Source organism: Chlorocebus sabaeus, chromosome 14 (genome assembly GCF_047675955.1).
Source record: "Chlorocebus sabaeus isolate Y175 chromosome 14, mChlSab1.0.hap1, whole genome shotgun sequence".
In the NCBI taxonomy this organism is placed as follows: Eukaryota; Metazoa; Chordata; class Mammalia; order Primates; family Cercopithecidae; genus Chlorocebus; species Chlorocebus sabaeus.
The window spans coordinates 28,183,778-28,200,679 of NC_132917.1; the positions used below are offsets into that span (position 1 = coordinate 28,183,778).

The window sequence follows — 16,902 nt, forward strand, 5'->3', positions numbered from 1 at the left end:
ACAGAGGCAGATCCTGGGATAGGAGAGAAGTGCAGTCGGGCAGCAGCACCATGGTACGAGAAAAAAAAACCTGGATTCTATTTGTGCTGTGTGGCTTTGGGCAAGTTCTTCCACCTCTCTGGACCTTGATTTTTTTCATCCTTAGAAAGGAAATATTACTGCTACTACTGCTAGGCACAGTTTGATACTATTTAATGCACATTTAATACTGTTACTGTTTATGAGTTTTGTTTTTGTTTTTTTTGCTGAAGGACAAAGGAAGACAGATTTCCAGAAGATAAATTCTAAAAGATTGCCTACATTCTTTAGTGCTACAAAACAGAGTGCTGAACTTTCCCTTTGCTCTCCCTTTGCATAGGAAAGCAGACTCTTTTACACTGAAAAGGGCCTTAAAGATGATCTTTCATCTTCTCCAGATGAGAGGATGGGGTCTGGAGTGAGAAGGCATTTGCCCTTGACACCCCAGAGAGAGAGGAGGAGCACGGGACAGAGTCCTGGGCCTGCCTAGGGTCTGAATCCAGGCTTGAGGCTCCTCTGGGGCAAGTCAGTGACTGCTCTGAGCCATGGCGGAGAATGGCGATGCTTGCTGTGCCTTCAGAACAGGATGATTGTGTTTCCTTGATTGCTAATGAGGCCAAGGAGGGTTTTCATATTGATTGTTTGAGTTTCTCTTTTGTGGAGTGCCTGTTCAAGTCTTTTGCCTATTGATTTTTTAGGAGTTTCCATATATGCTGTACACTAGCTCTTTGGTGGTTACATATATGACAACTATCTTCTGCCACTCTGAAGCTTGTCCTACTCTATGGAGACTTTTGATGAGCAAAATTCTTAATTTTGTGTAAATAGATGAAGACCACCCAAATGAGGACAAACAGAGGCTATTTATTCAGAGCTGCTGTAGCAAGACATAACTTATGTTTGGCCAAGATTCAAAGGCAGGCAGGGGAGTGGGAAAGCTTCACAGTGGAAAAAAAGGGAAATCTTCAGACCTGATCTGGTTGGAGGTTGTTGGTTTCAGGGAGCTGGGGACCAGCTGACTAGAGACAGGGCATCTGAAGTTATCCAGTTGGGAGTGTATCTGGCTTTCTCTGAGTGGTCCTGAGTTGGAAGCAGAGCAAAAAATAGAGAAGATGGCAGTCATTAACCAAACCTGACCATTCTGGGCTGATTGCTGCAGAGGCTGCAGTTCGGTTCTCTGGGCTGGCTGATTGCCGACTGTGGCTCAGAGTTCTGTTATCCTATGTAGTCCCACCATTTCCATTTGTATATTCTCTATTTTTTTTTTTTTTTTTTTTTTTTTTTTGAGACAGAGTCTGGCTCTGTCACCCAGGCTGAAGTGCAGTGGCTTGGTTTCGGCTTACTGCAACCTCTGCCCCCCAGGTTCAAGCAATTCTCCTGCCTCAGCCTCCGGAGTAGCTGGGATTATAGGTGCCTGCCACAATGCCTGGCTAATTTTTGTATTTTTAGTAGAGACAAGGTTTCACCATGTTGGCCAGGCTGGTCTCAAACTCCCAATCTTAAGTGATCTGCCTGCCTTGGCCTCCCAAAGTGCTGGGATTCCAGGCATGAGCCACCGTGCCCAGCCTTTATTCTTAAGTGTATGTATTTTAAATCTTCCTTTATGGTTTGTGCTCTTTGTATCTTAAAGAACTCCTTTCCTATCTCAAGGTCATGAAGATACCCTATAATTCCTTCTAGAAGCTTTATAAATTTACTTTTCTCATTTAAGTCAATCCCCCTACATTTGGGATTGACTTTTATGAATAGTATATGAGAAGAACCCAATGTTATTATTATTTCTTTTCAGATAGAGTCTCACTCTGTCACCTAGGCTGGAAGGCAGTGGTGCAGTTATGGCTCATTGTAGCCTCAACCTCCCAGGCTCAAGTAATCCTCCCACCTCAGCCTCTCAAGTAGCTGGGACCACACACCCACTCAGGTTCTATAATCAAAATATTGTGTTCAGGCACATGCCACCACGCCTGGCTGATTTTAGTATTTTTTGTAGAGAAGGAGTTTCACCATGTTGCCCAAGCTAGTCTCGAACTCCTGGGCTCAAGCAATCCTCCTGTCTTGGACTCCCAAAGCATTGGGATTACAGGTATGAGTCACCACGTCCAGTCCCTCATTTTTTTTTTAATGCAGATACCCAGTTGTCTCAGTATCATTTATTGAAAAATCAGTTGTTTCCCTACCACTGTGAAGAGCTGCCTCTGTTTGTACATTAAGAATTCATGCGGCCGGGCGCGGTGGCTCAAGCCTGTAATCCCAGCACTTAGGGAGGCCGAGATGGGTGGATCACGAGGTCAGGAGATCGAGACCATCCTGGCTAACACGGTGAAACCCCGTCTCTACTAAAAATACAAAAAACTAGCCGGGCGAGGTGGCGGGCGCCTGTAGTCCCAGCTACTCCGGAGGCTGAGGCAGGAGAATGGCAGGAACCCGGGAGGCGGAGCTTGCAGTGAGCTGAGATCCAGCCACTGCACTCCAGCCCGGGCTACAGAGCAAGACTCCGTCTCAAAAAAAAAAAAAAAAAAAAAAAAAAAAAAGATTTCATGCATGTTTCCGTCTGTCAGTACTCTTTTTTGCTCCATTTATCTGTCTCAGGGCCAATAACACATTGTCTTAATTTTGTAGCTTTATATTAACTTCTGTTTTTGAGAAAAGAAGTTTTCCTATTTTTTCCTTCTTCAGAAGTGCCTTGGCTTTGAATTTCCATGTAGATGGTACTATCAGCTTGGCAATTTCCACTGGAGAAAACCTGTTGGGATTTTGATAGAGATTGCTTTGAATTCTATGAATCAAGTTGGGGAAAATACACATCTTTACAATATTGAGTCTTTCAAGCCATGACTATGTATTTAGATCTTTAACGCCTCTCAGAGTTTTCTCTGTTGCAGGCATGGACGTATTTTGTTAAATTTATTCACAGGTTTAGATATTTTTGTTGTGTGGCAAGTGGGTTTTTAAATTTTAGTTTGAAAATGATTGTTATTGTAAATTTTTATTTTGAAAATGTTTGTTATTGTAAATTTTTATTTTGAAAATGTTTGTTATTGATATATAGAAATAAAATGAATTTTTGTGTTGATTTTTAACTCAACTAAACTTATAAATTGTAATAATATATCTGTATATTCTTCTGGGTTTTCTATTAGGTTGGTGCAAAAGTGATTGCTGTTTTGCCATTACTTTTAATGCTGCTTAATGCTCCCACCAGAAGAGCTAATGCACATAGCATTGTTCGAATTGACCTTTTAAAAAATAAAATAGAGAATCCAGGCTCAAGTCTGGATTAGCACTCTATTACTTTGTAACAAAGCAACGGCAAAATAACAGTCACTTTTGCACCAACCTAACACACATAATCCTGCCAATAATGATGGTGTTGTTACTTCTTCTTCAATCCGTATACTTTTTATTTCTTTTTCTTACCCTACTGTGCTGGCTGGTACCTGCACTTTTTTTTTTTTTTTTTTTCAAAGAGGTGATGATTGGAGGTATTCTTATCTTATTCCCAAGTTCAAAAGGAAAATGTTAGGCTGGGCATGGTGGCTCACGCCTGTAATCCTAGCACTTTGGGAGGCTGAGGTGGGTGCATCACCTGAGGTCAGGAGTTCAAGACCAGCCTGGCCAACATGGTGAAACCCTATCTCTACAAAAATACAAAAATTAGCCAGATGTGATGGTGGTTGCCCGTAATCCCAGCTGTTTGGGAGGTTGAGGCAGGAGAATTGCTTGAATCTGGGAGGTGGAGGTAGCAGTAAGCCGAGATTGCACCACCGTACTCCAGCCTGAGTGACAAAGCCAGACTCTGTCTCAAAAAAAAAAAAAAAAAAAAAAAAAAGAGGAAAATGTTTAACATCTCATCAGTAATTGTGCTGTTTGCTAAAGGCTTTTTTGTAGATCTGCTCTGAGATTAAGAAACCTTTATTCCAAATTTGCTAAGAGATTTTTTTTTTAATTAGAAGTGTATATTGAAATTCATCTGATGCTTTTTCTGTACTTACTGGGATGATTGTGTGGCTTACTCCTTTCATCTGCTCATGTTGTGAATTAAATAAATTGACTTTTTATTATTTTGTTCATTTCTTCAGTCATTGCTTATTAGATTGATCAAAGACCACACATTGCATTTATTTGTCCTGTCTCTTTAATCTCTTTTCATCAAGAATAGTTCTCTCAGCTTTTTGTTTATTTTGTGTCGATGAACATCTTCAGCTGGTTTTTGTGTACGAACAACAAACAGTGATGTTCTTGAATCCCCCAGTTGGTGATGCCAAATTTGATAATTTGGTGAAGGTGGCAGTGCCTGACCTTTTTCCCTTGTGAAGGTACCTTCCCCATGTGGTTTATAAATCATCCATAGGTAGATACTGGGAGACTGTGTGACTACCCTTTTTCCCAGGGATTTTTTTAGCATCCATTGATATTTCTTGCCTAAATTTTTACCATGGCGATTGTAAGACAGTGATTTTTCTATCATTCCTTCTTCCTTCTGCTATTGTTAGTTGGGTTTCCTCCATAAAAAAGAGATTCCCTCTTTTCCCCCACTTAAAAAATATTTAACTGAACTCCCCACTCCTTTTTGTCTTGTCTTTTTCATATGAAATTCATCTATGGGAGGCTAAGCAGGGAGCATAGCTTGAACCCCGGAGTTGGAGACCAGCTTGGGCAATATAGTGAGACCCTGTCTCAAAAAAAAAAAAAGAAAAGAAAAAAAATTCATTTATGGACTCTTATTAACCTGTGTATTGTAATCCAGGCCTGTAATTTTTCATTTTGATGTCCAAGTTATTACAGATTTGGCCAGTGAGAGCCTCTTCAAGGTGACTTCTGTGTCCCCATCAATTTTTAAGCATTTTTAAACTTCATGGTACAAGATTTTCCCAGCTAACCTCGTATTTCCTCTACCCCAAACCTGGAATCAGCTGTTTCTTCAAGGCTTCCATTGATAGGGGAGTGTTATTTAGAAATCAAGGTCCAGGTGCTGGGAATGTTTGCTGCTGCTGAAGTGTTATTGTCTAGGCCTTCTCAGTGACAAAACTAAGAAATATAGTTTTCTTTTTTAAAAACACGCAATAAATGTATAAAGATATCTTTCATTTAGGTAGAATTACACTTTTTCATCTCCCTCTTTCATTCCATATTTGTATTGTCCTTCACCCACAACGCAAATCTGGGTTACAAACACGTCAGTGAATTTACTCACTTGCTGAATCCTACAATACCTACAACACAGTACTGAAATTGCTGTGACAACACCACTAACAACAAATAAAGTTCAAAATTCCTTTGCCCTTCTTCCATCCTTTAGAATATATCCCACTCAGGGTGTATCATCAAAATATTGTGTTCAAAATTGCTTGAATTATTTTTTTGTTCTCTCTGCGTAATTATATAACCTAGTTGGCATACAGTTAAGTGTGTCTGTTTGTATTTAATTTTGTTTCTTCCATTCTTGCTTTTTACTGTGTTTTTTCAATATATAAAACATTAACATGGTTCGAAAGTCAAAACTATATGAAAAGATGTACTCAGAGAGGTCCCATCCCCTTCCCCTACCCTTTCTATCCCATTTCTATCATTCCTGTAGGTAACCAATTTTATTAGTTTAATATCCTTTGTTTCTTTTTGAGAAAATACATTCTTATTTTCCTTTATTCTTACACAAGATAACCTACTATACGTGTTTTTTGCATTCTGATTTTTTTCACTTAATTATATGTCCTGAAAATAATACTATATCGGTTCAGAGATCTTTATTTTTTTCCAACTGCAGAATATTCCAATATGTATTGTATATTCCACCAGCCTCCCAACATGGCCATTAGGTTGTTTCCAATATTTTGCTATTACAAATAATACTGTCATGAACAGTCATATGCATGTATCTTTTTCAAGTTCAGCTTATGCTAGGCTATACATCTAACTTCTAAATTCCTAGAACTGGGGTTTCTAGGTCAGAGGGTGAACACACATATAGATTTGTTAGATAGTAACAAATTTCCCTCTGTAAGGATTGTACCAGTTCGCATTCCTACCAACAATATATATGAAATTGCTTATTTTTCCATAGCTTGACAATAAAGCTATATTGACAATAAAACATGCAGTCAAGACTTAGAATTTTTGCAAATGTTACAGGTAAGAAATATTTTAATTTATCTTATTACAATGTAATTTGATTATGTTTTCATATTTTTAAGGACCATGTGGTCTCAAGGTTACAAAAAGCAATGGGAAATGAATATTTTCCTATTCAGTTAGATGATGGCCTTTGGGAATCATACATACATACATAACATATGTATATGTGTGTGTTCATATTAAGGAAATAACCATAAATTTCTACCTCCTTGAGTTTTAATTAATCAGAAATTCATATTAAATTTTGTTAAAGGCCTTTTCAGCATCTATAGAAATAATCTCATAGTTATTTACTCTTAGATCTATTATGTTGAGTTATATTAATAGACTTGCTAATACTGAATGATCCGTGCATTGTTGGCATAAAATCTAGTTGATCATGGTGTATTTTTTTCCTTATATTGCTAGGCTTAGTTTGCTAACAGTTGTTTCAGGTTATTTTTCTTATATGTCCATGAATGAGATTGAGTTGTAAGTTCCTTTTTTCTCTCTGCCTTTGCTGGATTTGGGTACCAATATTTTACAGTCTTATAAAATGAATTTGGGAGTGTTCCTATTTTTCTGTTTTCTGGAATAGTGTGTAATAATAATGGATTTTTTTCCTTTTAATGTTTGGTAGAACTTGCCAATGAAGCCATCTGGGCGTGGAATATTATTTTTCCGTAGATTTGTGACTACTGCTTCAATTTCTTTAGCAGTTATAGAGTTAGTCATATTTTCTTTTTCTTAAATTCACTTTGGAAGGTTTTTTTTCTAGGAATGTGTCCATTTTGAGTAAATTTGCAAGTGGTTTGGCATAAAATTTGTGTATGGTTTTCTGTTATCCCTTCAATACCTGCAGCTTCTGTAGTCACGTCCTTCTTTTTGTTTCTGGTAGTGATTATTTATGATTTACTAGAAGTTTGTCCACTTTATTATTTTTTCAAACCAATTTATTATTTTGTTTATTTATTTATTTATTTATTTTTTGAGAAAGGTCTCGCTCTGCTGTGCAGGCTGGAGTGCAGTGGCATGATCACAGCTTACTGCTGCCTTGACCTCTGGGCCTCAAGAGATCCTGTCTCTTCAGGCTCCCAAGTAGCTGGGACCACAGGTGAATACTACCACACCTGTTAATTAAAAAAAATTTTTTTTTGTAGGAATGGGGTCTCAGTATGTTGCCCAGGCTGGTCTTGAACGCCCGGGCTCAAGCTATCCTCCAACCTCAGCCTCTCAAAGGATTGGGATTACAGGAATGAGCCACCATGCCTGGCTTTTATTGATCTTCTATGTCACCGTTCTCTATTGAGGCATAGCAAAATGCCCCAAATCTCAGTGACTTACAGTAGCAACCATTTTATTTACTCACAGTTCTGTGAACCTGCAGCTGGGGAAGACTTCAGCAGAAACATCTCATCCCTGTTCCACATAGTATCATCTGGGATTGACTTAGTGGGCCCCAAATGAGATGTCTGGGGACTTGGTACCGGGACCTGGGTGTCTTCGTGTTCCCCCACTTGGCCTTTGTTTCTGTATGCGCAGTCTGGACTTCTGTACATGGGGACCCAAAGTCCCAAAAGAGCACAAATAGAAGCCACAAAGCCTTCTAATGTCCGGGCACCAAAGTCATTTCTGCTGCTTCTATGAGTCAATGCAAGTTTCTGTAGTAGCTTAGATTCAAAGTGAAGGAAACAGACGCCACCTCTTGATGGGAAGAATGGCAAAAATCACATTGCAAAAGGGCATACAGGATGAGACAAAATGCTGTGGCCATCTTTGGAAAAATATACCATTGTCTATATTGTATGTTTGTTTTCTAGTTCATTGATTTATGTAAATTTATCTTGCTTGGCATTTTTAGCGTGTCCTGAATCTGTGGCTTGGTTACTTTCATCAGTTTTGAAAATTCTCAACCAGTATCTCTTGAAGTGTTGCCTCTACTTGATCATTTCTGCATTTTCCTTCTGGAATGCCAGCACGGCGTTTGGCCTGCTCACTCCATGTACCATGTCTCTTAACCTCTCTCCCAACTTTACCATCTTTTTGTCTTTCTATACTGCATTCTAAGTAATTTATTATGATGCATCTTCCAGTTTATTCAATCTCCTTCAATTGTGTCTAATTTTCTGTTAACTCTGATCATTGAAGATTTTGGAAACTGGTTTTTTTATTTTTCAAACTTACATTTAGTTTCTTTTCTTTTTTTTTTTTTTTTTTGAGACAGAGTCTTGCTCTGTCGCCCAGGCTGGAGTGCAGTGGCCAGATCTCAGCTCACTGCAAGCTCCACCTCCCGGGTTTACGCCATTCTCCTGCCTCAGCCTCCCGAGTAGCTGGGACTACAGGCACCCGCCACCTCGCCTGGCTAGTTTTTTTTTTTGTATTTTTTTAGTAGAGACGGGGTTTCACCGTGTTAGCCAGGATGGTCTCGATCTCCTGACCTCGTGATCCGCCCGTCTCGGCCTCCCAAAGTGCTGGGATTACAGGCTTGAGCCACCACGCCCGGCCCTTACATTTAGTTTCTTACCAAATTGGTAATTAAATAACTTTGGATCCCCATAAAAACTTCAAGTTTGTCTTATTTTTTAAAAACATAGTCATTTTAAGGGCCAGGCACAGTGGCTTACGTCTGTAATCCCAGCACTTTGGGAGGCTGAGGCAGGCAGATCACTTGAGGTCAAGAGTTTGAGACCAGCCTGGCCAACATGGCGAAACCCCGTCTCTATTTAAAATACAAAAATTAGCTGGGTATGGTGGTGTGTGCCTCTAGTCCCAGTACTCAGGAGGCTGAGGCAAGAGAATTGCTTGAACCTGGGAGGCAGAGGTTGCAGTGAGCCAAGATTGCACCACTACATTCCAGTCTGGGCAACAGAGCGAGACTTGGTCTCAAAAAATGAACAAACAACAACAACAAAAATTCATTTTATAATTTTACAGTTTTGATGATTTTAGTATCCAAAGTCTTTGTGATCTGTTTCTTTTGTTTTCCTGCTGATTCTTGCTCATATGTATCTAATTTCTTTCTGTACTGTACCTGGTTATTTTTGATTGCATGCTGCTCAGACTCCTTGAAAATGTGCTTATGAGATTCTTTGAGGCCTAGGATGAAGGTGAGTGTCTTCAGAGAAGATATAAGTTCATTCTATTGGGCACTGGGGATGTTATCATTTGAGGATCACTTAAAACTAAATTCATGGTGTGAGCCTCCCTAGAAAAACCAAGCTCTATGATAAGCACAGTTCATGTATAATAGCCTTCCTTTAAGATGGCCTGTGCTATTTTCCCCATTTTACAGATGAGAAAATTGAGAAGCTAGGTAACTTGTCCAAAATCATCCAGCTAATTAGTACAGGAAGCTGAGGTCAGTCCTGAGCTTGGATCCAGGGCCAGCACCTTTCGCTACCTTACAATGTAATAGAACTCAAGGGAAGAACCAAAATTAGATTTTTATTTAAACTTTTAAATGGACTCAACAAGCAATACATATGAAAACAGATTCCTGCTTTGAATGTCTTGGCTTATAAAACTGAAATATCATTAGCTCAAAACTGCAGTTGGCAAAAGCAGGTTGGCAAGAAATCATTGTAGCTAATAAAATACCATTTTTGCTAGAATTTTATTTTCCTCGAATGGGTCAGAAGTTCCCAGAAGATTGTCATGCCCGTGGGAAAAACACTTGTTGCCTTGGTAACATACCCATGGCAGGCCTGTCAATGCAAAACCAACGGTGGGAGCTGGGTGAACTCATTGAATGAGAAAAGGATACCTTTTCATTACTAAAACAAGCTAGGTAACATTGGTTTTGCAACAGCCCAGGGTTCTTCCTGAAGGTTGGTTTTCCTTGCCTTCCTGCAGGAAGTTTTCCCAAGCCTTCTAGAAATACTGTCTTTCTAAATAAGAGTAGAAAGGGATATTTGAGAACCTTTGGTGGCCTGAGTCCTTCAAATTATTGATGCAAGATCAGGGAGAACCTGCTTGGGTCACATAGTTGGTGGCATAGCCATCCCCGAATCTCTGGAGTTAGACTCTACATCCCAATGCCTCCATCCCCATCCCCACCCCCTCACTTCAACTCACACACTTGTCTCCAAATGTCTGCTTTGGACACTGAGCACAGGTATGGGGTTTTCTCTAGAGGCTCAAAAGTTCCTTTCCTGGGATGTCATCTGTACCTTGTAGATTTTTAGGACTTTATTGTCAATCATCATTTTCATCAAGTTGTACTTTTGCTACTGTCAATTAACTGTCTGAGCACCCTTCTAAAAACCCAAGTTGGGCTGTGCCTGGCTGGTAGTTACTAAATCAAATGTTAAGGAACCCTCTGGGGAGAGAAAACGGATCCGCATAAAATCACTGGAGAAGAATTAAGCACCAAAATAGGTGCAAGCAGCTGTAATAAAAGCAATAGGATTCAGAGAGCTGAGAGATGAATGTGGGCTGGAGGAATCTCATGTGGGAGGTGAAACTCAATTGCTCACGGAAGGGTGAGTGGGACTGAGATAAACACCAAGGAGGAGAGAGGGCAGGCGAGGGGAGGGCATGGCATGATGGGTTTGAGGAGCAGGAGCAGGCTGGCTGAACTGGAGTGTGGGGCAAAATGAGGAGTTAAGGTAGGACAATTAAACCCCAGTGCAAGGAGAGTGGAGATTTTTCAGAGTGCCTTTTAGCTTAAAGAGACTTCTAAAATGATTGAAACCAAATCTTTTATTTTACATTTACAAAAACTAAACTGACGGAGTGACCGGCCTAAGATCATGCAGCAAGCCTGGGAATTTTAATTTGCTGTAGTGGGAAATGGGGAGCTATAGAAGCTTCTCTAGCAGGGGAGTGGCATGATGCAAGTGGTATTTTGGGCAAGACGAGTCCTCCAGCTCCAGACATAAAAGGTCATGAGTCAAAAGAGGCACCCACCTTGGTGAACAGAGCCCTGGATCATAGGAAGGGGCCCAGCAGGGATACTGCTGGGCTCTGGGAAAGGTGAATGCTTTTCTTCATGCCTTAGGCCACCATCTCCTCTTGCACTGTTGCATCTCTGAGAATGAGGGGTCCTAAGCCTCCCTTCCTTCACACCACAACTTCCCAGTTGTCTCTGGGAGGAGACCTTCCTGATGGACTCCCTTCCTGTTGGGGTTCACTGATTAACAAAACTGCCGCCATCCAGCTTTGAGGAATCCCTGGTCCTGTTTAAAGTTCTGGCCAGTGGTGGCTGAGGTGAAGCTAGAGCTGCTGCTGATTGTGGAAAACATCAGTATAGGAGGAGTCAGGACTCTGGAACCTGCCATCGTTAAGGTCTCTGCTTGTTCATCTTCACTATGGGACTGTCTTCTACAGGTTGCTCCTTCCTGGCTCTGGGTTGGCCTCAGCTGTCTCTGTCTTAGTCTGTAGTGTGCTGCTATAATGCCACAGACTGGGCCATTTATAATGAACAGAAATTTATAGTCTCATGGTTCTGGAGGCTGAGAAGTCCAAGACTGAGGGGCTGGCATCTGGTGAGGGCCTTCTTGCTGTGACATCCCATGGCAGAAGGCAAAAGGGCAAATGAGGGAAAGAGAGAGAGACAAAAGGGGCCAAACTCATCTTTTTATAACAAATCCACTCCCATAATAATGACATTAATCCATCTGTGAGGGCAGAACCTAGTCACCTGTTATAGGTCACACCTCCTACCCCTCCTACCACCGCTACATTGGGGATCAAGTTTCCAACATGTGAACTTTGGAGTACACATCCAACCATAGCAGTCCCATGAGGAAGTTGAAGAAAATGTGATCTAAAATTAAGGCATCCCCTTGTCTGAGGCCAAGGGCAAAACTACAAGTAAAATTTGAATATGTTATTTCCTGTTGGGACTGCTTCCCTCTCTTGGGGCACAGGGTGTATAATATTGGATATCTGTGGGCATCAGAGGATGGAGACAGGAGGGTGCACTGGTCTCTGCCTGGAATGAGGTCTGTGATTGGTGGTGAGGTCTCTCTGGGACCATCAGCACAGGACAGAGTATTTAATTGTGGTTTGAGACTTTTGAAGCCATCTCGAATGTTTTTTGTAATCAGACTAGCGGTTGTGTCTACCCAAAGGTTGTGACATTGTTGATCCTAAATCATTCTTTGGCCAGTATTCCTGATGGTAAATCTAGAATGACTAATGGTAATAAAGACAGCTGGAAATACTGATCTACAGACAGGGCAAAACAATAGATTTCTTCTGGAAATTCGGGATAGAAGACAACACATGTAATAAGTCTTTCTATACTTTCTAAAAGACTTTGGTCTCAGGGAAAGCGTACTTGACTAGGTTAAGGAGAATCCGGTTCTGCACATGACTCTGTTAGTACCTTGCTGAATAGCCTTTGGCAGGTTTGCTAGCCTCTCTGGATATAGTAAACAAGATGATCTTGAAGGTCTGCTCACCTCATCTACTCTAGAATTCTGAGACATATATTCAGAGGTCAACCCAGCTACCTCAGAAGGGTTATCTGTTCCTCATTCTCACCTTCCACTGGTGGCAGCATGTGACTAGCCAAGCACCACACTGACAGGACGCTGTGCTAACATCCTGTACGCCTTAGAGCACCTGGAATTTTAATGGAGCAGCCAGCGAGGCATGACTCATGGTTTTCTGACTCAGCATCCACAGCTAGTCACATGCAGCACCTGCTCACAGGTCCATGCAGCATCCTACAGTCCCTGTAGGTCACATAGGGTGATAGCTTACAGCTACCCTGTGCAGTGCAGCACATAGTCACCCACAAGACCTGCTTATCATTCAAAACCATGCAGGGGATGACACTGGCTGACTTGGGCCCTCCCCTTCCAAGCTCACCAGCACAGCTCAGTGCTTAGTGGAAAGCAGTGTTGTCCACACCCTTGCTGGTGTGGTCTGCATGCACTTATGGCCCTCTGAGCCTGTAAAAATGCCAAAAAGGTCGTAAACCCTGCCCCTAAGGTCACAGTGAGAGCATTACAACCTTTCAAAGAGCCCAGGATTTTAATGTGCACTGAAAAGTGACCTCAGTGCCACATAAGTTGACCTTGAAAGTCTTCCCTGATGCCTAGGAGGTGCTTCTTCCTTTCATCCAGGAAGCCAAGTCACCTCTCCCTTGTGTATGGCCCTCTCTCACTTATACAACCCTTTCCAGTTCTTTGATCCTCATAACAACCCCGTGAAGAAGACAGGGAAGCTAGTCCTATTCACATTTTATAGATGAGGAAGTCAATGTTCAGATAGATTCGATGTTTAATCAAGGTCGTGAAATGGCTGTATTCCCTCAAGGAAGGGACAGGGGCTAGAAAATCACACTCCAGACACATCGTAAGTATACAAACATCAAGGAAATCTATAAATTAAGAGAGCATGCCCTGCTTTAATTTTGCTTTTGAAATCACCCCACCCATATGTGGTCAGCTGTTGGACCAACACAAGTTGGGTTTCCTTGTAGAGTCAGGCTCTTAACCTTGGAAGCACGTGAACGTTACTGGAGGGGCTTTAAAAAACTCTCATGCCCAGCATACCCATGCCCCACCAAGCCAGTCAAATCTGAGTCTCTGCATTTGGGGGCTAGGCAGCAGGTGATGGGCTGAGAGCCACTGCTTTAGAAGGTGCCCCGCTAAGGGAGAAGCACATGTGGTTTTACCTTGCTAAGACCTGATGTTTCCATGGTGCTTTGTTGGTTCCGGACCCCAGTGGTCACAGCTCTGTCCAACTTGGATGACTGATCTCAGCCAAACCTGTTTCTCAGAGCATGCACAAGTGTTTTTCTCTTGCATTCCCATCAGGATGGAAAAGTACTTGTTTTTTTCCCCTGACTGCCCTGACTCAGGTGGGAATTTTTCAAAGAGCTCAAAGCCCTTCATATATCCATGAGCTTGATGTGAAAACAACCTTTCAAAAGGGGAAAGTTCCCTTGGGATTCCATGATTGGGGTTTGATGATGCCACAGAGATTCAGTAATTTCTTCCACAGTGCCTTGGGGTACTGTGGGAACACGCACTGTAGCTGGTGAAAGCAGAGAACTAGAGTGAGGGCTCATGCCGCTCCAAGAGTTAGTGGGGCCAGAACCAAGAGGAACCAGGTTTCCCTTTGGATCTTCAGGTCTGGATGCTTAACATTTAGATCCCAGGAACAGCTTTATTGTGACACCCCAGAGCAGCTGTCATGGATGACTCACATCATCAAGGTAAAAACATGAACTCCTGAGCATTTAGTTATGTGAAGAAATTCCAGAATATTGAGGCTGAAAGGATCTAAAAGGTGGTGTATGCCAACCACCTCTCAGATGCTGAAATTATAAGTATAACTAGCAATTACTGAGTTCTTTCCGTGAGTCAGACACTGTGCTGGATGTTTACATGCATTTAATCCTCATGCAACTCCATGGGGCAGGCATTATCAACCTCACCTTACAGGTGAGGAAAGTAAGGCTTGGAGAAGTTGATCAGACCAAGGATTTCCAAGCTCTTAACCTCTGCCTGGTGTATGTGCCACATGTTCACGATCCCCACTCTCTACTTGGACCAGTGCCCTGGCAGCCCATTCTTGTTTGGGTAGCTCCAGCTATTCCGTCAAGGGGCAACTTGCTTCCACTGGTCTAGTCCTGGTTTGAGAGCCACATGGAACAAGGCTAGCCACACTTGGCATCTGACCTATCAGATCCTGAAGGAAGTTCTCATACACCCTCCTCAGCTTCTGTTTAAATATAATATCTATGTTTCAATGCACTGTACCTGTTTTGTGTTCTTTACTGCTAATTTTTTTCTTTTTTCTTTTCCTTTTTTTTTTCTTTTATTTTGAGATGGAGTCTCACTTTGTCACCCAGGCTGGAGTGCAGTGATGTGATCATGGCTCACTGAAACCTCAAACACCTGGGCTCAAGTGATCCTCCTAAGTAGCTGGGACTACAGACATGCACCACCACACTCAGATAATTTTGTGTGTGTGTGTGTGTGTGTGTGTTTTGTAGAGACAGGGTTTCACCATGTTGCTTAGGCTGGTCTCGAATTCCTGGGCTGAAGTAATCCTTCCACCTCGATCTCCCAAAGCGTTGAGATTACAAGCATGAGCCACTGTGCCTGGCCTTCCCCTGATATCTTGCCTCCTTTAGGATTAAGTATTTTTATTGTTTAGGTTTCACCACCCCATCCTGCCAAACACTAGCTTGTGGATTATACAATTTTCATCATTATTTTGGTGTTTAAAGTGATAACATGCACCCTTGACTTATTAAAGTCTAATATAAATCAGTACTTTTACCACTTCCCAGATAAGGGGAAAATCTAATAACAGTTTAACTCCATTTATTCCATCCAAATCTGCTCACAAAGCAATTTGTTTCATGTCTTTTAAACTCTAAAATATATTATTTTTTATTTATATTAGGGTTGGCAAACTTTTTCTGAGAAGGGCAAGGTTGTAAATATTTGAGATTTTGTGAGTCACATATATTTTATATCATATTCTTTGTGTTTTTTCTAATAACCCTTTAAAATTTTAAGAATGAGCCGGGCACAGTGGCTCAAGCCTGTAATCCCAGCACTTTGGGAGGCCGAGATGGGCGGATCACGAGGTCAGGAGATCGAGACCATCCTGGCTAAAGCGGTGAAACCCCGTCTCTACTAAAAAAATACAAAAAAAAAACTAGCCGGGCAAGATGGCCGGCGCCTGTAGTCCCAGCTACTCGGGAGGCTGAGGCAGGAGAATGGCGTGAACCCGGGAGGCGGAGCTTGCAATGAGCCGAGATCCCGCCACTGCACTCCAGCCTGGGCGACAGAGTGAGACTCTGTCTCAAAAAAAAAAAAAAAAAAATTAAGAATGATTCTTATCTACAGGGTCATATAAAAATAGGCTGTGGGCAGATTTGACTTATGGGCCATAGTTTGCTGGTCTACAGTTTATACAGTAAATATTATTTTAGGTTTACCTACATATTTATTCTTCTGTACTTCATTCCTTTTTACATCACCAACGTCCCAACTGGGATCATTTTCCTTTTGGAATTTTGCCTGTCATTCTACTGCCTTTTGGCTTCCATTGTTTCTGATGAGAAGTCAGTCTGATCTTAAGACTGGTCTCCTATACTTGAAGAATTTTACTCCAGCTGCTTTCAACATTTTTTCTTTGGTTTTAGAACTACACCTAGATACATAGACTATTATGGTTGATGTGTGTAAGTAAGAGTCCCTGTGCTTATCCTACTTAACGTTCTTTCAGCTTGTTGAATCTGTGGTTTAATATTTTTCATAAAATGTGGGAGGTTTGGGAAGTTTTCAGCCATTTTATCTTTTTTTTTTTTTTTTTGAGATGGAGTTTCACTCTGTTGCTCAGGCTGGAGTGCAATGGTGTGATCTTGGCTCACTGCAATCTCTGCCTCCTGGGTTCAAGTAATTCTCCTGCTTCAACCTCCCAAGTAGCTGACATTACAGGCACCTACCACCATGCCTGGCTAACTTTTTAAAAAAATTTTTTTAGTAGAGATGAGGTTTCACCATGTTGGCCAGGCTGGTGTTGAACTCCTTACCTCAGGTGATCCATCCACCTCAGCCTAGCCATTTTATTTTTTAAATCATTTCCTGCCTTCCCCGGCCCCACCCCATCTCTGTCTTTCTTTTTCTTCTGGGGCTCATATTACATGTATGTTTGTATGTTTGATGCTGTCCACAGATCTGAGGTTCTGTTTTTCTTCAGTCTTTTTTCCTCTGTATTTTTTAGAAATGTACTTACTATCTTTAAGTTTACTGATCTTTTATTCTGTCTTCTCAAGCCTGCTGCTGAACCCACCTT

At 41.5% G+C, this 16,902-nt stretch overlaps 1 protein-coding gene across 1 annotated transcript in view; it reads left to right on the forward strand.

Moving 5' to 3' along the window:
- PLB1 (phospholipase B1) overlaps positions 1-16,902 on the forward strand; it is a 169,595-nt gene that overhangs the window by 17,956 nt on the left and 134,737 nt on the right. The gene's annotated exons all lie outside the window — the stretch shown is intronic.